The sequence below is a fragment of the Nicotiana tabacum genome, chromosome 3 (genome assembly GCF_000715075.1).
Source record: "Nicotiana tabacum cultivar K326 chromosome 3, ASM71507v2, whole genome shotgun sequence".
Classification (NCBI taxonomy): domain Eukaryota; kingdom Viridiplantae; phylum Streptophyta; class Magnoliopsida; order Solanales; family Solanaceae; genus Nicotiana; species Nicotiana tabacum.
The window spans coordinates 22,670,493-22,695,704 of NC_134082.1; the positions used below are offsets into that span (position 1 = coordinate 22,670,493).

The following is a 25,212-nucleotide window of genomic DNA, read 5'->3' on the forward strand; positions in this document are numbered from 1 at the left end:
ATAGAACATGATATTAATCCTTATGGTTTATCCTAATTATTTAATTAGACGTGAGTAAGCTCTGATACCAATTGATGGAATATATACCACAGCGGAAGCAATAACAGAATCTTATTCACGTGTAATCTAAACAACTAGCATGTATGGAGATTTTAGGATTACCTTCTTGAAGCGTAAACACAACAAATCTAGGTCGTTCTCCAGTTCCTCAGTTGAAAACACACTAGCAGATTTCTACAGTCTTCTACTGTGTTACCCAAACAATAACCAAAAAAAAAGAATTTTGGGTGGGCAAAATTCTAGTAGAAACCGCAGTCAGAATCATGTCAAAAACGTCCAGCCCTTATATCCATATATATAGCTGCGTTTTTTAGGTCAAAACCGTTTTCAAAACCTGTTAGGTTTCCTTCTCCCACTAAGGGACGGTTTCCACGTTTTCTTTCCCACTAAGTAACAGTTTCCACTATTTTCTATTATTTAGGCACAGTAGGGACCACAGAATTTAATTAACAAGGCTTCCTATTATGATATTAATTTCGAAATTCTGAAACTAATTTCCATCATAATAAATTACGAATTATTCCACTAAAAATTCGTAATTGCACTCCTTAGTTCAATTTCGAAATTCTTCCATAAAACCTTATTTAACTCCCCATGTTAAGATTCAGATACTAATCAATCAAATTAAATTACTGACTATTTAATTTATTGATTACTTCCTTTAGACTTACACTTAACTTATTTCATGTGTCGGATACAAAATCCACCGGCCGGGTTTACACATGAAAACTTATAAGCTTTCATAAAGGAGTATCATCAATCTCAAAATTGAGACATGGATTTCATCAACTAATTATTACTTCGCCAATGTATATCATTGTCATCCAATTTACCAGGCTTATTGACTCGCGAAAGAATCTCGCCTTTTAATAAATCAAAACAACATGTGACATACACAGCTAATAATAATTATATCAGGATTAAGAGTATAAGTACATTAAATGGACTAGAGAAATTATTTTATAAAGTCAGTATAAAATACTCATCTCTACTTGATCCGTTCAATACATACAAAATGTACTAGCACAAGAAGTTGGAATTAAACCATTCCCATAATCAAGATAAATTATACTTAATCTTGTGCTACAATCATTCCGATGATTTGTCCAATTCCATCATTAGATTGTGAACATTAACTTTTATGTCTTACAAGAACCGATGATTTAATCTTCCGTGTATAAGCTAAACTCTATACACTAAATCATCTACTATGTAAGCAATGGACGCACAAACCAACACATGATCTATTTAAAATGAAACTTTATTGAATTTAAACAAGTAAATAAATAATTGTTCATAAAGAATACTATAACAATACGCATGGCTTATAGTATATTCTATTAGTAATAAAGTACAACTCAACTATACGTTTCTGTTGCACAGATTTTTTTTTCAAAAAAATTTACAACATAACTTGTTCCAAAAATGGGAATTAGTTGTTCTGATATTGCAATGATTACTGGCTAAGGACATGGGCAAAAATGTGGTCATTTCCTTTTTACTTATATTGCTTTATGTTGGCTTATCATTCATTGCTTTATGTTTTTTTTTTTTTTGTAGAGAGGCCTGAGGGAACTGACAGAACTATATGGCCCAAGCTTAAGCTTAAGCTTAGGTTTGCATACTGTTCTAGAAACTCGCCGGAGCTTAGGCTTGGAGCAGAGCGCTATTACTTGCTTCAAGGCTGCAAGAGTATCTACCATACTTATTGATGATGGAATTGAATTGGATAAAATGGTTGACATTGAATGGCACAAAAAAGTTGTGCCAATGGTTGGTAGAATACTCCGAATTGAACATCTAGCTGAAAAGATTCTTGATAAGGTAATGTACAAATCATTTCGCAGTATATACTATTGCATTGAGTTTAACTTTTGTACGTCGACAGCTATCAGGTCACTTTAATACCAAAAATCAACTGCAGATAAATTTTTATAACAAAGTATAGACTAGCAACCTGCTAGTTTCCTACACTTCTTTTTTTAACTGACAGTCTACACTGACAATGTAAAACTTTTACAAGGGTATATACGTTAAATCATATTGCAGCAGTTGAAAAGATGGAAAGTTAATGTGTTATTCTTTGGAATTAGGACTATTTTAGAGTTGTTTAGCCTGTTCTTTCACCATTTAGTGCCTCAATTAATAGAAAATGAGCCAAGATAGATGTATCTTATTTAAAACATTATATGGTCTTTGCTCTTTTTCAATAGGATTGCTTCCCTCCTTGCTTTTATTTGTTTTGTCCGTGCTTTGCCTTAGAATTTGATTAATGTAAAAGGTTCTCTTGTAGACTGATAGTTCTAAGATCAGATGACCATTCATGAGGATGATATATTTGTTGGGGAAGCCAAATGTATATAGTGTGAATAAGTCACAATTATTATATCAAAAATTATGACAGCCACCAAATAATAAATAAGATAATAAAGCAACAATAAAAGGAACACCAGAATTTACGAGGTTCGACTAATTTTGCCTACTCCTCGGATACAGCCAATATTTTATTTCACTCCAAAAATACAGGTGAAATAATAATAAAGAGAGAAGATACAAATGCCTTAAGAAGATAAGAAGGCAAATGAGAGGTGTATTTAAATCCTAAACATTAGGCCTCCTTTTATAGGGTGAAGTACCAACCAAAATTGGTATTTCACCGATGTGGGATTTCTGCCATTCAACAAATCTCCACCTTGGCAAAATTTCACATCTTCAATTTTCTCTCAATAACAAAATTTTAGTTGTGTCTTCATCTTCAATCTTTAGTGTTCAACAATGTTGATCAAATCCAAACAATGTTGAAACTTGACCGCAGTTACCACTTTTGTCAGCATATCAGCAGGATTCTCTGTAGTATGAATTTTCTTCACCGTGACTCCACCTTCTTTTATGATTTCTCGTACGAAATGATACTGAACATCAATGTGCTTCGTCCTTGCATGATAAACTTGGTTCTTCATTAATTGAATAGCACTTTGACTATAACAAAAAAATGTGATATTTTTTTGTTCAACACCAAGCTCCTTTAGCAACCCTTGAAGCCAAATTGCCTCCTTCATAGCCTCTGTAATAGCCATGTACTCTGCCTCTGTTGTAGACAAAGCAACTGTTGACTGCAAAGTAGACTTCCAACTAACTGGTATTTTTGCAAAAGTAAACACATAACCAGTAGTTGATCTTCGTTTGTCCAGATCACCCGCAAAATCTGAGTCACAGTATCCAACTACAGACTGATTCTTCCTGCTCAAAAACTAACCCAACATCTACAGTATTATGAATATACCGTAGAATCCACTTCACAGCTTGCCAATGCTCCTTTCCTGGATTATATATATATCTGCTAATAACTCCAACAGCTTGTGAAATGTTAGGTCTCGTACAGACCATTGCATACATCAAGCTACCAACAACATTTGTGTATGGTACCTTTGACATATACTCTCGTTCAGCTTCATCCTTTGGTGGCATAGTATTACTTAGCTTAAAAGGGGGAGCAAGTGGAGTACTAACTTACTTAGTCTTTTCATCTATGCCAAAACGTTGTAGTACTCTTTTCAAATATTCTTTCTGAGATAAACAGAGTTTCTTTGAACGTCTATCTCTTATTATCTCCATGCCAAGAATTTTCTTTGCCTCACCCAGATCCTTCATCTCGAACTCCTTCTTCAGTTGAATCTTCAACTTATCAATTTCTTCTGAATTCTTGGAAGCTATCAACATATCACCAACATATAGGAGAAGATATATAAAGGAACCATCTTTAAGCTTGTGCAAATACACACAATGATCGTATTTGCTTCTCTTGTACCCTTGCCACAACATAAACTCGTCAAATCGATTGTACCATTGTCTAGAAGATTGTTTCAATCCGTACAATGATTTTTCAAGTTTGCACACCATATTTTCTTTTCCAACAACTTTGAATCCTTCTAGCTGAGTCATGTAGATTTCCTCCTCCAAGATTCCATGTAAAAAGGCAGTTTTACATCCATCTGAACTAGTTCCAAATCCAACTGTGCTACCAAAGCCAACATAATTCTAATGGAAGAATGTTTTACAACTGGAGAAAACACTTCATTGTAATCAATTCCCTCCTTTTGAGCATATCCTTTGGCCACCAATCTTACTTTGTAGCGAACATCTACTTGGTTAGGAAATCTTTTTTTCTGTGCAAATACCCATTTGCACCCAATTGTTTTATTTCCCTTCGGGAGATTGGCCAATCTCCATGTATGATTCTGATGAAGGGACTGTATTTCATCATTCATGGCAATCCTCCACTTATCTTCTTTTGAACTTTGGACTGTGTCTTTATAAGTGGTAGGAACATCATCAGCTACAATTGAGGTTGCACAAGCAACCGTCTCTATGAGACGAACAGGTTTCGTTATTGTTCTTTTTGGCCTGCTGGTTGCTATTGATTCAAGTTGTTGTTGAGGTTCCTGAGTTGGAATCTCCTCTACTGGCTCTCCTTCTAGAGGATAATCTTCATTTGTTTCCTCCTCTGCTTCTTGTGTAGGAAAAATAAATTTTCCCTCAAACTCCACCTGCTTAGAAGCATCTTCATTTTGTTTGGTATCTTCTGTTACCTTATTTACCATAGCAGATTCATCAAAGGTAACATCCCTACTGAATATTACTTTCTTTGTCATAGGACACCATAAGCGATATCATTTGACTCCAGAAGTAATTCCCATAAAAATAGCTTTTTTTGCCCTTGGATCCAATTTTGACTCTGTCACATGATAATATGCAGTTGAGCCAAACACGTGCAAAGAGTCATAATCTATAGCAGGCTTTCCATACCATTTTTCAAATAGTGTCTTGCCATCAATAGCAGCAGATGGTAGACGATTAATGAGGTGGCATGCATATGTAATTGCCTCAGCCCAAAATTCTTTGCCCAAGCCAGCATTGGACAACATACACCGTACCTTCTCCAGCAAGGTCCGGTTCATACGTTCTGCTACTCCATTCTATTGTGGTGTATGTCTAACAGTGAAGTGTCGGACGATGCCATCATTTTCACAGACCTTATTGAAATGATCATTTTTGTATTCACCTCCATTGTCTGTGCGAATACACTTGATCCTCCTGCCTGTTTGATTCTCCACCATCGTCTTCCATTTGAGAAAAATTCCCAGCACTTCATCTTTGCTTTTCATTGTATACACCCACACTCTTCGGGAAAAATCATCAACAAAGGTTACAAAATAGTGCTTCCCACCCAATGAAGGTGTTTTGGAAGGACCCCAAACATCAGAGTGTACATAATCCAAAATGCCTTTAGTATTATGGATCGCTGTACCAAATTTAACCCTTGTCTTTTTTCCTTTGACACAATGCTCGCAAAACTCCAAGTTGCAAGCCTTTACTCCTTTTAATAATCCTTGATCTGATAAAGTTTTCAAAGATTTTCCTCCAGCATGTCCCAAGCGCATGTGCCATAGCCTGGTTGCTTCTGCCTCTTTTTCGTCACTGGATGTTACTATCGCTGTCCCAATAACTGTACTACCGCGATAACGGTACATGTTATTGTTCTTCCGATTGTCCTTCATTACCACTAGTGCAACGGAGCATACTCTCATCACTCCATTTTCTGCAATGATTTTGAACCCTTTTGATTCTAGGGCTCCTACAGAGATGAAATTCTTCTTCAAATCCGGTACATATCGAACATCTGTTAATGTTCTGATCATTCCATCATGGTTCCTTAATCGTATTGAACCAATGTCATATGAGGTAAGAGGGCTGTTATCCGCTGTGTGGATGACTCCATATTCTCCTTCTTGAAATTCCACGAACCAGTCCCTGTTGGGACACATATGATAGCTACAAGCCGAGTCCATCAACCATACGTCTGATGATGTTGATGACTCTGTTGTAACTAATGAGAAGTCTGAATCATCACAATCAGCTACATTTGAATCCATAATGGCCTTTCCATTGTTATGTTTGGCCTTATTCTTCAACTTCGGACAGTCTTTCTTCCAGTGTCCCTTTTCTCGACAAAAGGCACATTCATCTTTGTTGGGTTTAGATCTTGACTTGGATCTTCCCTTCTTTGTCCTCATTTGATTTTGAGGACGACCCCTCATAACCAGTGTTTCTCCTTCTCCGCCTTTTTATTTTTCTCCCTTTCTTTGTTCATAGCTGTACAAAGACGAACAAACTTCTTTGAGAGAAATTTCGTCATTCTCATGGAGTAGAGTAGTTTCAAGGTGCTCGTACTCATCAGGAAGTGACCCCAATAACATCGAGGCCAAGTCACCATCATCAAAAGTTGCATCCATATTTTGCAAATCTGTGACCAACTAATTGAAACTGGTGATATGTTCGTTCATTGTGGTACCAGGAACATAGGTGGCGAAACAGTCTCTTATTCATGTACAATTTATTTTGACTATTTTTCTTCAAAAATTTATCCTCTAGTGTTTTCCATAATTTACTTGCAGAAGTTTCCTTTGTGTATGGATATTTCTGCTCTCTAGCAAGGTAGGATCGAATGGTACCGCAAGCAACACGGTTGATAATTCTCCAATTTTCTTCTCCAATAACATCTGGGTTTTTTCTTCAATGACAAGATCTAGCCCTTATTGAAAAAAGGACATCTAGAACCTCGCCTTGCCACATCCCAAAATGTCCTGATCCGTCAAAAAATTTTACCGCAAATTTCGCATTTGACACAATTCTTGTCATAAGCGAAAATGCCAACGATGACGTATTATTGACACTTGATGTAGATTCTTCTTGTTTATTGTCTCCCATTTTGACACGAATATTATTTAATAGCTGACGACACAAACCAAGATTATTTCCTTTATGGTGTGGAAGATCAGACTAAGTTGCAACCACAGAGCATACTAAGACAAAACCTTGACACAATTACCAAGATAAATCTTTTCTGATGTGGAAGATCAGACTATGTTGCAACCACAGAGCATACTTAGACAGTACCTTGGCTCTGATACCAATTGTTGCGGAAGTCAAATGTATATAGTGTGAATAAGTCACAACTACTATACCAAAAATTATGACAGCCACCAAATAATAAATAAGACAATAAAGCAACAATAAAAAGAACACCAGAATTTACGAGGTTCGGCTAATTTTGCCTACTCCTCGGACACAACCAATATTTTATTCCACTCCAAAAATACAAGTGAAATAATACTAAAGAGAGAAGATACAAATGTCTTAAGAAGATAAGAAGGCAAATGAAAGGTGTATTTAAATCATAAACATTAGGCCTCCTTTTATAGGGTGAAGTACCAACCAAAATTGGTACTTCAGCGATGTGAGATTTCTGTCGTTCAACAATATTATCAAACATTTTGTGCGATCATAAGATAGTCTTGGCATTGCTACTAGTGGAGGTTACAGTTTTCATATTGTGGATTACAGGTTTTTAAGATAATAAAGAAAAGATAGACATGAAATAGTACCAAAGTTTTGGCTCCCCTATGAATTAAAAACGATATTGGTAGGACATTGGGAAGAGAGGAAATGCGAGCTAAAAGAATAATGAATGAACATGTCCATGAACTAATGTGAAAATTATGAGCAAATTTTTTTAATCTCTTTTAAAGTAATGTCATAAGCGACTTGAATCTTCGATCCATCTGGAAAAGACCTGAATTTGTAGGCTCGCATATATAAAGAGGTAGTATAGGACAATATCATGCTTCATGTAGAACTATTTCTACTGCATGATTCATTGTCCAATTCTTTTACGGTATTAAATTACTGGTTGCTCTTTTGCTTTTAACGACTATGATGAAGTGGAGGGGCTTGAAGTTCTTGCATTGTTTGGGGTTGGTTGTTGTAACTATTGATATCACTTCCACAAGAATATTCTGTCTTTGTTATCTCTTTGTACCCCTATTTAGATCTGATTATCTCTTTCTCCTGTTCTGTTCTATTCTAGGCTGCAGATGGAGCAACATGGACACTGGATTCATTCATGGAGATTTTCACTAAGGAGCTGAAGTCATATCCTTTGAATTATGAGTCAATATATTCCAGAGTAGTTCAAAACATGTTTCTTTTTGATGTGTAAAAAGTTATGACTTCAGTAAGTTTTTCCTATTCGTTTCGCACAGTAGCTGATAATGTTGTTGCATTTAAAAGCATGGTTGCATGTCGTAGCGGCCTTGCAATTAATACAGAAGTCACTCAAAAAGAGGCTGAGGAGGGCCTGAGTGATGTTTTACGCGGTGAGTGTTGCAAGACGTTGGTTTGTAATGCATCATGATTGAGCAGCTGATTCTAATGGTTCCTGTCTTTCCAGCTGGGAATCCCGTCAGAATGTCGAACAAGAGCTTCATTGATTATATATTTATCCATGCTTTGCAGCTTTGGAGGTCGCTCAAAGTTATGACTTGCCAATGCAGATACACATGGGGTAACCAAAATAATGTTTTATATAGATAGCTTGATCTCATTTTCTTTCTAGCTTGTCACGGTATTTGATTGAGTCGACAGTCTTTAAGCCCTTTGTTATTATCGTATATTCCCAGTCCTTATAAGAAACATTGTTATGTTTCTTCATTTCAGTTTTGGGGACAAGGATTTTGATATGATGCTTGCTAATCCCCTTTATCTTCACAATCTTCTTGAGGATAAGAGATTCACTAATAGCCGATTAGTGCTTTTGCACGCGTCCTACCCATTCTCAAAGGAAGCTTCACATCTGGCTTCTGCATATCCTCAAGTAAGATCTTTAATCCTCTATTTGAAAATATTAACATGTAGAATTACCTACCAAATTAGAGACTTTTTTCACATCAATTGTTAATGATGAATTATTTCGCCTCGTGTCTCTGTAACATGGCCACTGTCTTCTATTATAGGTCTATCTTGATTTTGGGTTTGCAATTCCTAAACTTAGTTTTCATGGGATGATATCCTCAGTGAAAGAACTCCTGAAACTTGCTCCGATGAATAAGGTTGTTCATGTACTTAAAGATACATTGTTTTCCAGTTCAGGCTACAGATTTCCATATTCTCTTTCAGACATCATTAAAGAGCAAATATTTTCACTTTCTAATGTTTGGATATCAACAGGTTATGTTCAGCACTGATGTCATCGCGTTTGCTGAAGCCTTTTATTTAGGTTTGGCCAGAATTATTCTTATCTTGTATCCTTAAAGTATGACATGACAAGCATTTGCGACTGTCGGCTTTCACAAGATAAAAAAAATTAAAGTTTTGCTTCAGCTAATCTGAAATACCTGCTAAATCTGGCTAGCTAAGAAGTAGAAACACTTATGACAGGATGTCGTGTCCTTCTCCCACACTTCGTCTAACACAATTTTGTTAGAAGTTGGACAATATAAGATAAATGTTTGACTGTGTCCATATTTTTTCTGGTGTTTGATTGTCGACATGTGTGCTGAGGGTGTACCAAAAACAGTCTCTCTATCTTCTTAAGGTAGGGGTAAGGTTTGCGTGCACATTACCCTCCCAAGACCCCACTTGTGGGATTGTACGGGGTTTGTTGTTGTTGTTGTTGTTGATTGTCGACATGTGTCTTTGCTTATCCTGAATGTGCTATGCACATTAGGATGATATCAATTTAGGTTGCATAGTCAAATTACACAATAAAGATTCTTAAAATCAATTGAGAAACAATAGAATAGGAAGTAGAAGGAAGAAAGAGGATACCGAACACTGTCTATGGGAAGATAATGAATATAGACAATTGGTGATAGACTAACAAGGTTGCGGTGGAGTGGTTTATACTCCTTCATCCTTAACCAGAGGTCTCAGGTTCGAGCCTTGGGTGTAGAGTCGCCCTGTTAGGGAACGGTTTACCTCCAATGTGAGACTTCCTGCCATGAATCCGGATTTAGTCGGGCCTCCAGTGCGTGTACCGGACACCAGGTGGGAACCAAAGAAAAAAAAGAAAGAAACAATTGGTGATAGACAGTGTTAGAAAAACTTTTAAGTATGTCCGCAACACATCTATACTTCAGAATTAGACTATACCTCAGTTATTAGACACAGATATGCTCCTTAAATTGTGTTGTTCATGTGTATAGAGATCTGAATGACATACAAATATCTACTCTAGGTACATCCATATTCTGCTCATGTCTTTTCCATGAACCATTTTATGAGCAGTGTTCTGTCCACTCCATCCCATGCTACCTAACTCGATGGTTTTACCTATTGGAAAATTGAATTTGTGTTTTTAGTTTGTTAAACTAATTATGGAGTAACTAAAAATAATAGTTAATTCTACTTGCTGAGGTGAAAATGTGCGGCAAAGGCACATTTTCACTATGATCAAGTAAGTTATCATTCAGAAACTTGAAGGAAAAGTAAATTATTGCCGAACAATAATATCCAGCTTGAGTTGCATGCTAGCTGAATGAGTTCATCTTCTTCCCATCAGTATAACCTAAACTTGATTTCTAATGCAGGTGCAAAGAGAGCACGTGAAGCAGTATTCTCTGTTCTACGCGATGCGATGGTTGAGGGTGATCTTTCAATTACAAAAGCTGTGGCAGCCGTTAAAGATATATTTGCAGAAAATGCAAAGAAGTTTTACAAATTGCACAAACTTGATGTTTCTTCAAAAGATTCTGATATAGAACCTCATATACCGTCTCCCTTCATTAAGGAAGAGTTACATGGTTCATTAAAGGATTCTTCAACAGATTCTGATGTAGAACCTTGTATATCGTCTTACTTCCAGAATGAAGAGTTATATGGCTCATCAAAGGATGTTACCCTTGTTCGCATTATTTGGATAGATGCTTCTGGCCAACATAGATGCCGTGTAAGTTTTACCTTTGTCTTTAAGTTACTGCTTTTGCCTTATGATAATGAATTATTTAATGATATGCTTTATAATACTAAATCTTTGGTCCTCTTTGAGAAAATACAAAGAGTTTCAATAGCATACAAGCGGGTTAAAGAATTTTCAATGATAGCATCAACAAACAGGTGAAAGGTTGCGTAACCATAACAATCTGAAGAAAAATATCTACTCAACTTTGCTGTTTCATCTTACCTCAAATAGGGGGTTGTCATCAGTTAAAACAAAAGATGGTTCTTTATTTTGTGAAATTTGAGAATTTGATTTTGTGAAGCATTGAACACTTTGTAATCATATGTTGTGATTTCAACAAGCTTGCTAGTATTATTCCGCTTTCACTAAGAAAAGGGTGTACGCCGAAGCAATTAATGAGTCCAGCTATGACAATGCTTAGTATCTACTTCTCATTGTTAATTTTTGAATTATGGTTTAAGAAGTTCTTGCACAGAGTATTTAAATGGATTTCCTTTTAATATTTTGTGGGTGCATTCTGTCTCTTGTGATGCTTTGGCTATGTTGAGTATTTGGTTGGATTATGATTCTTTGAATGTCGAAAATCCTGGTGGACATTATTTTATACCAAGTATCTTTAATTGTATCAGATGTATTATTCAGGTTAAATACAACAAGCTCATTAGTCAGTATAGTTTTCAGCCATTTTGATTACCTTCACTACATGATGTGGCATGTTGTTTGGAGCTTCCCTGTTCTGCCAAAGAAAACGTAATGATTTTTTTATTTTGTTCTGCATCATTTTCAGGGTGTTCCACGGCAGCGCTTCTATAGTTTCGTGAAAAAGCATGGTATAGGCTTACCTCGTGCATGTATGGGGATAAGTTCAATATCTGATTATCCCGTGGAGGACACTACTCTCACCTGTTCGGGTCTGTTCACAATTGTTCCTGATTTATCAACCAAATGCAGAATTCCATGGTACTGTTTCGACACCTGGCTAACATGTGTACTAAATCTGGTGAACCATGGGAATATTGTCCAAGAGAAGCTATACGCAGAATCTCTAAAATTTTAAAAGATGAATTCGGTTTGGTACGTTTACAATCTTGCCCAGCAAAGAGTTGAAAATGTTATTGGTCTGACACGTATCTACATTTTTCAGGTCATGACTGCAGGCTTTGAAGTTGAATTTTACCTTCTAGAGAGTGTAATAAAGTATGTGAGCCATAATATTTTTGTATCTAGTCTTCCATCATATATGTTTCTAGAGCTGTCCTCTATAGAACGTTACACTAAATATGTACAACTGAATCACACAGGAACGACAAAGAAGAATTTGAATCATCGGATCAGTACAGGAAGTGCCATACAGCAGCATTTGATGCTGCATCCCCTATGCTTCAGGAGATGCTCGGTTATCTTCAATCCTTGAAATTTTCTGTAGATTATGTAAGTTTCTATTTCCTTGAATGTTTGCTTACAAATTTGATGTTTCTCATGTTATCTGCAAACAGTACTGTAGCTAATTAGGAGATTTTAGAATGCATTTCCATTTATTCTGCTTGAGTTGAGCTTAGGAAGAGGTATTTTGTGCTTGCGCTATCGAGAGTATCTTCCGTGAGCTTCACCAGATAAATAAAACTAGTTTCTTTGCTTCGATTCTGCCCCTAAGTTAGCTCCTACTCCTCCTCTCACTGAAAAGGCATATAGTGAAAATACATGCTAACTATAGGTAGAAAGCGGGAACCAAATGTAATAGTACATGAAAATATTCGACTTCATATTTTAGAGTAGAGCTCAACTCAAGGACTTCAGGAAACACGTTGTACTACTATGATCTGTGTTTTCAATGACAATTCCTTCTCAAAGTAATATTTGATTTGCATGACACTTGTGATGATGCAATGCTAAAAATAATAAGGATAAAGATTTGTCTTCTGTTCCTAATCCCGCAGCTAATCCAATTGTGCTTATATCCTTTTATTAGGGTGTCCTACATTTGGTTGAGGGAACGAGTGTTGTCTCGTTATATAACAACAACATACCCACCCAATATAATTCTACAAGTGGGGTCCAGAGAGAGTAGTTGTTATGCAGACCTTACCGTTACCTTGTGCAGGTAGTGTTGTCTCGTTATATGGTCTTTCCCAGTCCCATCGGAATAAAAAAGTCAGTCACCGTGCGTCTTTTCGGTCGACGACTCAAGATTGATTTGCGTTATCTCCTCATCGTAAGTTTTGTGCGACACTACCATCTTGTTTGCAAAATTCAGGCGACAAAACACCAGTCAATCGCTCCGGCAGAGTCACTCGCGTGTAGAGCTGTCAATATAGGCCGGGCCGGATTAGCCCAGCCAAGCCCACGTGGGCTTTAGCAATTGACGGACTAGGCTAGCCCATGATGGGCCTTATAATGGTTACCCCACCCCAGCCCTATGTGGGTCGCGGGCCCTTACAAGCTGGCCCATTATTTTTTTAATATATAATTTTATATTTTTTCTGTAAGTACTAACATAAAAAAAATTAAAGTTAAAAAATATCTTATTGGAAAAATTTCACAAAACTTAATAACTTTTTATACTGTTCAATATATCACAATAAACACTAAAAAAGTAAAAGACAAGACTATATTTCATTCACTAAAAGTCAAAATTCAAAAGAAAATATTCAAGAGAATGTTCATGATGCTTATGGGATATCCAACACATCATCTTCATCAAACATATTGGAATCCGCTTGTGACAAGGTTGTCTTAACATTTTTACTTCCATCTGCATCTACAATTCATATGCAATATTAATTAGTTAAATACTAGGAATAATTAAATTTTAAAAACTAATAATATTCAGATTCACATAAAAAAATATTACTAGTTCGAGTTTGGTAAAAACCGTGCAACCAATTTCGAGTAGTAACAAATGTTTGGACATTTTCACGAGGAATGCAACTTTTGTACGAGCACGCCTACCAATACTAAATATTGATTTCGATGCTACAATGACATATATTTTTTATATTTTATATATTTCAAATAAATATTTTTGTTAGGCCCACGAGGACGGCCCAGCCCAGCCTCAGTCAAGCCTCATGGGCTACGGGCTTACTCGGGCCGGGCTTAAAAGCCTCGTTTTTAAATGAGCTCCAAAAATTCTAGCTCAACCCTACTAAATCACGGGCTGGGCTGGTCCAATGAGCCAAGCCCATATTGACGGCTCTCGCGCGCCTCTATGCACCGCACAACTAGGGTTCTGATGAGCTGCAGTAACTTTTCCAACGCGTGTGAGCCATTCAGGCCATTTTTTGACAAAATTTCTTTAGGACAACTTACTCCTCCAGTGATTCCGAGCGTACCCATATAAATTACATCAAATTCTGACAACTTTTATTTTTTCCGGCGTGAATAGTGATTTCCAGAAAAGTTTCTTAGAACCTATTTTGTAGTGTGGAATTCGGCTTAGTCTCACTATATTCAAATTTTTCCGGGGACTTTTCGGCCAACTTCTGTTTATTAGCAACCACCTGATTTTGTTGCTCAGGGGGAGTCTAGTGGCCTTGTATGATCAACTTGTATATATTTTCACCAAGTCTCTTATTGGTCCTCAGATTGGTTGCATATGTAACATGCCTGGTACATATGATTTGTATGCACCTGCTTGAGGGGGAGTGTTAGATAGTTATGTATAAATAATCTTAGTCTCATATGTAGTAAGAGTAGAATGTCCTAGTCTTATATGTAGTAGGAATAGAATATGTCCTAGTCCCATATGTAGTAGGAGTATAATATGTATTATATATAGGGCTCATTGTATCATTGTTAATAAATAGATTTTTCTCCCGTGCATTCTCACATGGTATCATTTCTTGAATGTATATATATATATATATATATATATATATATATATATATATATATATATATATATATATATATATATGTGTGTGTGTGTGTGTGTGTGTGTGTGTGTGTGTGTGTGTGTTAATTTATGGAGATATGTTTATGTTTCTTTTGTTAGTGCATTGCTATAGTGTCATGAGAGTTGTTTTGCTCGATTACCTTTAAAATTGTTTTTAACTTTCAAAAGTCAATCTCTTTGTCATTATCCTTCATATGCTGAAGAACTATTTCTAGTCAGATTGAAAGTGAAGTATTGGGGATCTCTCTGTTTCTTTTTTACAAAGGTAGTCTATATTAAAGACAATAACTTTGATGACATGATTTACATGGATAATTGTTTCATGAGCATCATCAAGTAAAAATAGCACGGTATAGCCAGTTTTCGGACTGGTCATTCAAAAATAGCCAGCATTTACGAAGTCAATAAAAAATAGCCACTATTTTGCTGAAACAGAGATCGGTCCAGCATAATATACTGGAGTTTGGTGCAATTGTATATGAACTCCAGCATATTATGCTGGACCGGTATACTTTGTTGACTCCAGTAAAATATACTGGAGACTGGAGCACCGGTGCTCCAAACTCCAGTATATTATACTGGACAATTATACTTGCTGGAACTCCAGTATATTATGATGGAGTTCTAGTGTACTTATGCTGGAACTCCATCATATTATGCTGGAGTTCCAGCATACTTATCCTGGAACTCCAGTATAATATGCTGGAGTTCAAGCATACTTATGCTGGAACTCCAGTATAATATACTGGCGTATTTTCTGGGTTTTGAACAGTATTTTCGCTCAGATTCATCTTTACATGAAAAGTGGCAAAATTTCGATTACTTTTGAAACTGGGCTATTTTTGAACGACTAGTTGTAAATCTGACTATTTTTGAATTTCTCCCCATCATCAAGCACCTCTGGCCTAAATCCAAAATCTCAGGGGAAAATAAAAACAAAAGAGAAGTATAACATGAAAAAGAATTATAAGCTTCATGTGACATGCTTTTTCGTAGTTTCACACATATAGTGGTAGCATGGCATTTCTCTGTTCTGCAATAATATCTTTCTTTTACCTGGAATAAGATATATCCAACACACTTTATCGTAGACTTCCTCGGTTTCATTTATATGGCGTTGTTTAGTTGGGTACGTAGTTTTTCATAGAAATACTAACTTTTGGCTCATATATGAAGTACTTATAGAACTTTTGGTCTTAAACATGCCATTTTTGTAGCTATAAGAGCATGTGATCAAGGGCAAAAATGAAATCTTTAAGAGTTCTAAATATAGAAAGGTGTTATTCTTTTCGGACAGACTAAAAAGGGAAGAGCACCATATAAAATGGAACAAAGGAAGTCATACTATTCAATTTAACGATGATTACTCCCCTTGATGTTGTCTCTTTCGATATATGCAGCTACATAAAGAAGCTGGGAAAGGTCAATTTGAAATTGGACTGGCATATACAGATTGTTGTAGAGCAGCTGATACATTGATTTATACACGTGAAGTCATCAGAAAAGTTGGAAGGAAATATGGATTTCATCCAACGTTTTTGCCAAAGTAAGTAGCAGATGTTTCCACAATATTTTTAGGTGAAATTCTCTTCTCTACTAGTTTAACCAGATATGCTTTTGCTTCTTTTGAAGTGCTACCACAACCATATTTTCAGTTCTGCTTTCTTTTTTGGTTTTATCGCGAAAAGCATTATGTATGAACTTTCTACTGCATGAGCATAGTTCCTTTCAGTTTTTGACCATCTGTCCATTTCTGTATAGGTATTCGTTAGACGAATGGGGCTGTGGATCAAATGTGCATATAAGTTTGTCCAAGAACGGAATTAACGTTTTTAAGGCATCTGACGGATCAAGTCAATATGGGATTTCCAAGATTGGGGAAGCATTCATGAGTGGGGTGTTAGATCATCTTCCAGTCATATTAGCATTTACTGCACCACATCCTACAAGGTTAGAGGTTTTTTAGTACTTATTATGATTTAACTTATATGAACTGATGGTGTGAATAATACCTTTTCATACTACCAATATAATTTAGTCGCTAAACCTTAATTATTAATATCGTGCTTTCTTTAAATACTTTGGTGATTGGTTTAAAAATTCTCATTGAACCAAAGCTGCAGCACCATTGCCTCTAATCTGAAAGAGGGGAATTATAACAAATAGCAGCTATATCACTTCCTTTTTTCTTTTCTTTGATTGTTAGCATAATGGAAGACTTGTAATCTCATCACCTCAAATAATTATGCATTTGGAGCTATTGCATAGAGAATGAAAATCGTTCCCTTTTGGTTCGGTCTCCTTTTCTAAAAATATATACCTCATTTGAGTATCAAAATTGAACTTTTATCAACTCATGTACTATGCCTGACTTGATCCTTGTTTTTAAGTATGCCTTATTTTGGTCACATTTTTTGGCAGTTATGAGCGCCTGTATTCTAAGGATTGGAATGGACGAGTTGTCAGCTGGCAGAAAGAAAACAATTATGCAAAAATTAGTACTTGTAGACTTCCAGGAGCTGATGTTGTAGGCCATTTTGTATGTCCTGCATTTGATGCATGTGCCAACCCATACTTGGGACTTGCTTCTAGACTTACTGCTGGGATCGATGGCTTGCGGAAAGATTTGAGCCTTCCTGCACCAGTAGGTAAGTTACACAATTATTTAGCAATTTTTCTCTTTACCGCATGATAATTTGCCTTTAAGTCTTTCTTTGCCCTGAATTTTATGGTTTAGCCTGGAATGCATAGAATTCCTGTTTGGATCAGCTACTTTCATCAATAGTATTGGACATGGTATCTTTTGATATCATCAAAATATGTCCTTGAAGGTTCGAGCTGCTTCATCACAATATACATATTTTTTGATAACCGAGAAACCTTAGTGGAGCAAGGGTCAAAACTCGATGAATGATGGGCTTGCCCCTCTACTCATCTCTATTGAGATGCCATGCTTTTGGCTACAGCAGGATTCAAATCCACCTAACCCACGCATCACGTTGATGTCATCAATATATTGGATAGTTGCCCCTGTATCACTTAGCTTTAAGGCAGAACAAATGAAAAATGGAAAGAGAAACAAGAAACTAAGTATGTGCAATTTCATGAAAAAGGAAATATAATAAACTTTTATCAGACATTTAGTTTTCTTAGTTTGTTTAGAAACGAATAGGACTAGGATTATTCTATCTTATCTTTAAGTGTTCTTGCACTCTCAGAATAACATGGCTTATAACTTCCTTGAATGACTATAATATGATCAAAGATTTAACATATATAAACTAACATTGTAAATGATTTTTACACTATCTGTCACGACCCAGAATCCCTATCCTCGGGACCGTGATGGCGCCTAACATTTCACTTGCTAGGCAAGCTAACGTTAGAATAATTTTTAGCCATTTTTAACAAGACAAATTAACTGATACCAATTAAACTGAAATAGAATTGAAATAAAGTGCGAAAAGTCATAACCACCGCAATTTCTAGATACAACCCCAGATCTGGTGTCACAAGTGCACGAATGGTTAGAATAATACAGATAATGGTCTGAATGAAAGTAAAACTATCTGAAAAGAAATAAATAACTAGGATTAATTCTTGTAACAAGTGTTGACTTAATAGAGAACACTAAATCTAAGGGAGATGTCCATTATTTGCACTCTTTAGTAGTATTAAGTTGATTTCAGCTAATTGGACTGGCTAGTAGCAATATCAAAATGAACAAAGTTTCCTTTTTGAAAATTCTGTCCAAGTTTGTTTCTCATATTTTCTCCTTTTTATTCTTGTTTGGCCTTGAAGTCCCTTGTTATGCTCAAACCCTCTATCAGCTTTCAATGAATTAAACAACAGATTCTATCTCAAATTTCTGCATTTGGAGCTATTCCCTTAAATAAGGTAGAAGGGGACTTCAGGGCTGCGAACGCCGAGCAGTTGTACCTCAAGTCTTCGTCCGATGGTCAATCCGAGCAATCTACTGACCGCTATTGGGAACGACCCCAAAATCTGCACAAGAAGTGCGGAGTGTAGTATGAGTACAACCGACTCCATGTACTCTGTAAATGTCGAGCCTAACCTCGACGAAGTAGTGACGAGGCTAAGGCGGGTCACCTACAATAACCTGTATGATGTATATTAATGATAACGGGAAAGAAACGCAGAAAGAGTAAGGCAACTAACTTATGAAAATCAACTCAATCCTCGAAATCAGTAACACCAGAAATACCAATCCTCAAAAACTCGTCGAAAGCACCGAAGCCAACACAATACAACAAGAAATACAAAACACACAATCCGTTGCGGCGTGCAACCCATCCCACCGTACAAACACGATCCTCCCTTATTTTACCATATGAATACCAATAATAACAAGTAAAATTCGTTGCGGCGCGCAACCCTATCCCACCATATAATCAGAATCAATATCATAATCCTCCTTTATTTTACCATATCAATCCTCCCTTATTCCACATGTTGCGTCATGCAACCCGATCCTACCATATCAATATCAATCCTCATCCCTTATTCCACCTGTTGCGACGTGTAACCCGATCCATGAGTAAAAATCAATAAATGCAATAAATTCCGCAACTCAATTCACAAGAATCTCTACGAATAAAGAATATGAAAGCAAGCCATAAAGGAACCTCGTACCAAATCAAGAAATGCTACAATGAATACAATGCAACAAGACAAATCAAATGTATGACAATTAAAGTGTACATGTAAGGTAGTTAAGGCTAGTAGCAATTAATCATGGGAGCATGGAAGGAATGAACATGTTAATATAAGAGAATTAAGTGACAAGTAGCAAGTTAAGGCATAGGAAGCAATTAAAGCATGTAACAGTTAAGACATGGAATAAAATAATTAACGAAATACGGAAAAGAATGGAAACAAGTATTTTGACGGCGTATATACACTCGTCACCTCGCATATACGCTACTACACATGCAATTCACATAGCACATACCTCAAGGGTTCATATTCCCTCAAATCAAGGTTAGACCCAACACTTACCTCGCTCTGCAAGCAAATCAAAACTCTACCGGGGTTTTTTCTCTAAAATCCGCCTCCAAGCCAATCGAATCTAACCAAAATCGACTCAATGACATCAAGTAAGGCTAGGAAAATCAATTACAATACATAAAGTTAAGATCTTTACACTTTTTCCGAAAATTCAACAAAAGTCTACCCCGGGCATGCTTGGTCAAAACCTAAGATCCGACCAAAACCCATTTAACCATTCACCGCCGAGCCCGATTATATAATTAATTTCGAAATTGGATCTCAATTTGAGGTCTAAATCTCAAATTTACAAAAAAAAAAATCAATTCTTCCCAAATCCCTAATTTTCTACTATGAAAGAACATAGATTAAGGTTAGAAATTAATGGGTGATGATGGAAATGGAAGAAAATAAGTTAAAGTACACTAACCTATGAAAGGGTGATAAAATTTCTCCTCCAAATCGCTTCTAGGCCGAGCTCTAATGAAAAGATGGTGAAAATGGGTGAAATCCCTTCTTTGAAATATTTTAAGGTCCGAGTGTCAGGCCTTCTTTGCGTTTGCGAAGGGTCTGCCGCGTTCGCGATGCGCGGCGGCCCAATTGGCCTTCGCTCGCGAGATGTACTTCGTGTTCATGGCTCTTCTCCCCGGCCATCGCGTTTGCGACCCATTGATCGTGTTCGCGTAGAATACTAGCCCAGTACCCCATCCCAGGTCCATAACCCTACACGTTCACGAGAGGCTGGTCGCGTTCACGAAGGATAAATCCCCCAATGCTCTGCGTTCGCGATGAAGACACACCACCCCAGGCCCAGTTTCCCCTCTGCGATCACGAAGCACAAAGCATTAGGTGACAACAAACTTCCAAAAATCAGAAATTCTAAGTTCAAAATGGTCTGTAGCCTATACGAAACTCACCTGAGCCCCTCGGGCTCCAAACTAAATATACACACAAGTGTAAAAACGTCATACAAACTCGCTCGCGCGGTCAAAACACCAAAATAACATCTAAAATTACGAATTGGACACCAAACGAATGAAATTTTCAATGAAACTTAAGAACATACAATTTTTCGACCGGACGTCCGAATCACGTCAAATCAACTCCATTTTGCACCAAATTTTGCAGACAAGTCATATATATTGTAATGAACTTATACCAAGTGCCGGAACTGGAATCCAAACCCGATAGCAACAAAGTCAACCTATGGTCATACTTATGAATCCTTTAAACTTTTAAATTGCTAGTTTTCAACAAATTGCGTTAGTTCAAGTTAGGGACTTCCGAATTTGGATCCAGGCATACGCTCAAGTCCCAAATCAGGATACAGACCCACCGGGGCCGTGAAAACACTGATCCGGGTTCGTTTACATAAAACGTTGACCGTAGTCAACTCAAATGAATTTTAAGGCACGATTTCACATTTTCGTCAATTTTCTCATAAAAATCTTCCGAAAAAAACAGGATAAGGACTGCGCACGTAAATCGAGGAAGCTAAACGGATCTATTCGAGGTCTCGTAACATGAAAATGAAGGGTAAAATTATAAATGACCTATCTGGTCATCACACTATCAGCGCAGTTTAAACCTAGACAACCTGCATTTTGCTTCTCATGTTACAAACCCACCTTTAATAGACGGTTATTTGTATTATGTTTTTGGTGGTCTGACAACGTAAAAATTCTAGTACCTAGGCAAATGTGCGTGCTGTTCGTAAAATCTAATTTTGGTTCAGTGATTTTCTTGCCAATGCTTTATCACTTGTCGAAGAAAGAATTATATTCTGTTATCTTTCATTCTACCTGTGTTTTTCTATGAAACAGATAGAGAGAGTCGTGTCAATCAAGAGGATTATCGAAGACTACCAGATTGTCTTACCGATTCCTTAAATGCTTTAGAGGAAGATACATTGTTTAAGGATATGATGGGTGAAAACCTCATGGTTTGCATAAAAGCTATTCGCAAGGTACGTTTCAAATTATGATTTCTTCAGTATACAAGGTTTATATTCTGTTTGATGGATTATTATATGCAGCGGAAGCAATCCCAGTATCAAAATCACATGTAATTTAGACAACTAGCATAAACGGGATTTCACGGGTTACCTCTTGAAGCGTGAACATATCTCTTCTACCACGTGAGCCTTCAGTTTCATAACTTCTCAATGGAATCTCCATCACCCGCACAATCGTGATCCTCGAACGTTCCACGGTCTTCTACTGTGTTACCCAAATAATACCCGAAAATAGCAATTTCGTGTGGGCGAAATTTCTAGGAAAACTTGGCTGAAAATTTCAGCCACCATGTATTCATCCCTCTAGGTGGAAAACCTTATGTATTTATAGAACAAGTTTTAATGGTTAAGACCCTTTTCCAAAACTTGTTAGGTTTTCTTTTCCACTAGAAAAAAGATTCCTTTATTTCCTATTATTTAGGCACAGTAGGGACCACAAAATTTAATTAACAAGGCTTTCAATTATGGAATTAATTTGTAATTTTCGAAATTAATATCCACCATAATTAATTACGAATTATTCCACTAAAAATTCGTAATTACACTCCTTATTCAATTTCGAAATTCATCCATTAAATCTTATTGAACTCCTCATGTTAAGATTCAGATACGAATCAATTAAATTAAATTACTGACGATTTAATTTATTGATTATTTCCTTTAGACTTTCGCTTAACTTATTTCATGTGTCGGATACAAAATCCACCGGACGGGTTTACACATGAAAACTTATAAGCTTTCATAAAGGTATATCATCAATCTCTAAACCGAGACATGGATTCCATCAACTAACTATTACTTCGCCAATGTATATTATTATTATCCAATTTACCAGGCATATTGACCCACGAAAGAATCTCGCCTTTTAATAAATCAAAATAATAATAATATACACAGCTAATAATAATTATATCAAGATTAAGAGTATAAGTACATTTAATGGCTAGAGAGTTTATTTTATTAAGTCAGTATAAAATACTTATCTCTACCTGGTCCGTTCAATAAATACAAAATGTACTAGCACAAGAAGTTGGAATTAAACCATTCCCATAATCAAGATTAATTATATTTAATCTTGTGCTACAATCATTCCTGATGGTTTGTCCAATTCCATCATTAGATTGTGAACTCAAACTTTATACTTATAAGAACCGATGATTTAATCTTCCGTGTATAAGCTAAACTCTATACACTAAATCATCTACTATATAAGCAAAGGACACAGACTATTATATGATCTATTTAAAACTTTATTAAAACTGAATAAACAATTATTTCATAATAAATACTATATCTAAACCAAACTCATGGTTAATAGTATATATCCCAACACAAGAGAGGTGAGGCTTTTGAGAACATGGCTGCTTAATGTTTTCTCCAGAAAAGGTTTATCAGGTATAATGAAATAAGAATGAATTGGCTCATCAGCTCATTGTATAATTCCTCTATGCAGTGATAGTGTAAAAGCAATTATAAACGCTCAGTGCATTGTAAGAATGAATTGGCTCATCAGTTCATTGTATAATTCCTCAATCCCAAGTTAGCGGTATACTTGGGTTGGCATGAATGCTCACTATCCAGTTTCATTCCAATGTTCAATAAAATTTGGCTTCTCTAGCACTAATTAACAACAGCAGCAACACGCTTTAACTTTTCTTTTTCTGTGTAAATTAACAATTGGCATAATACTGATATAAAAATAATTTTGACCGAAGGGTCGGTGTACTGAGCTTTAATCGTAGTTTAAAGTGTTTCTGATTCTTTGTGGACATGCTGAGCGTGGTTTCATGTTTTGCAGGCTGAGATCAATCACTACTCTGAAGATGAGGAACCATACAAGGACCTTATATACAAATTTTAGGTTGGTCTGTGAGATTAGCATAGGTTATTATATTGTTAATTATCATAAATAAATATGAGCTTATTTTGCTATTCCCTTCTTCTTTTGATTAATGAAACATCTTAGTGAATTTAGTTCCCCTCATCTGTATTCTTTTGCTTAATTTATGCATGCACGATTCCTCTTTTTGACCATTCGACGCTACAAAATTGCTGTCAACATTCATCCATCACATGCCCAGTAAGGAGGCTCTGGATCTTAATTCTTATCTTCTATCTTCTTCTTCAACTGAGATACATGAAATACGGGATGGATCTTCGAGCCAACTGACAATTCTGAACCAAATTTACGCACCACCGAAAAACCTCATCAACAACTTCAGATTCCTTCGCACTACTACAGAGCTTTGTTAGTAATGTTGTAATACCTAGTCCGGAGTCCGGAACCAAAGTGTGGTTCATTAGGACTCAAGCGACCACAATAGGTTAATAAAAAAGACCAGGCACCATAATATATATAGGGCGGCGATTCATCGCGCTATACCTTAGCAGCACGTTTGTCCATTAAGGTATAGCACCGTGAATAACCGCGCTATACATAAAAGTTGGCCCCACCAATAATTCATCTGCAAGTAACTAACACACCAATAATTTATAGGGGTATAGCACGCTATACATCAAATAGTTGTACCCCCAGACTAATTTTTTCCTTATTTAAGGAGTTTCAGGATTTTGTAAAAATCCATTGAGGATCCTTCAAGTCTTCCGAAATATTTGTTCGTTAAGTTATTTTGCAACTTGTCATAATATCCGAAGAGCGAAAAAATTAGGGTTTTATTATATTGGGGGTGAGGTTATGGTGGAGAATAACTCAGTACGCTATAGTTGTTCTCCACAACACCACGGTAAGTTGCCACTTAAAAAAATGAGTATAAACAAACGTTCAGTGAATATTAAAGTAACCGAAAAATATCCGTATGTTGTAACTTCACAAGGGGTTGCTTGTATGCGGAGTTTAACATCAAAGACGATGAAATACTGACAGATTTTTTGAATAATCTGGATGAACACCGAGAACTTCTTGTGATTAAAATGTTGGAAATGTACGTCAAGGTTGAAGACGTTCGCAATAATGAGATTCCACAAAGTAGGGATATCCCTCAATCATCGGGTAGTTATTTTGGAGCAGTTTTAACCGAACAGGTTCCGAGTAAAAGAGTTTGGCCTGATCTAAACTTATCTCCATGGGTGAATGAGGAGCGAGGAAATAATTTCTCCCCAAGTTTACATAATCCACAAGCTGAGTGGTAAACTTCAATTTTCCTCTGTATTACGATGTTTATTTTTATGTATTGAATTTGTATTAAAACTCATATATTCCCCAGGGGGTACCGGCCAGATATGAATTTTACAAGTTATGAACTAATGACCAGTTGGAATATGCCTAGTTTTGTGTATTGGATCATGGTAGTCCATCCGGTAGTCATCATCAATAGGATAATGTGCATCATGGGATATCAACACATTATGATTTGTAAGTGAAGTGATAAAGCTATATGTAAAGTTTAGATGAATTTGATAAACTCACTATTTTATTGG

The 25,212-nt window shown here is 36.3% G+C and overlaps 1 pseudogene; it reads left to right on the forward strand.

The window, feature by feature from the left end:
- LOC107763242 (protein fluG-like) overlaps nt 1-23,662 on the forward strand; it is a 48,208-nt pseudogene extending 24,546 nt beyond the window's left edge.
- The last annotated feature ends 1,550 nt before the right edge of the window (nt 23,663-25,212 follow it).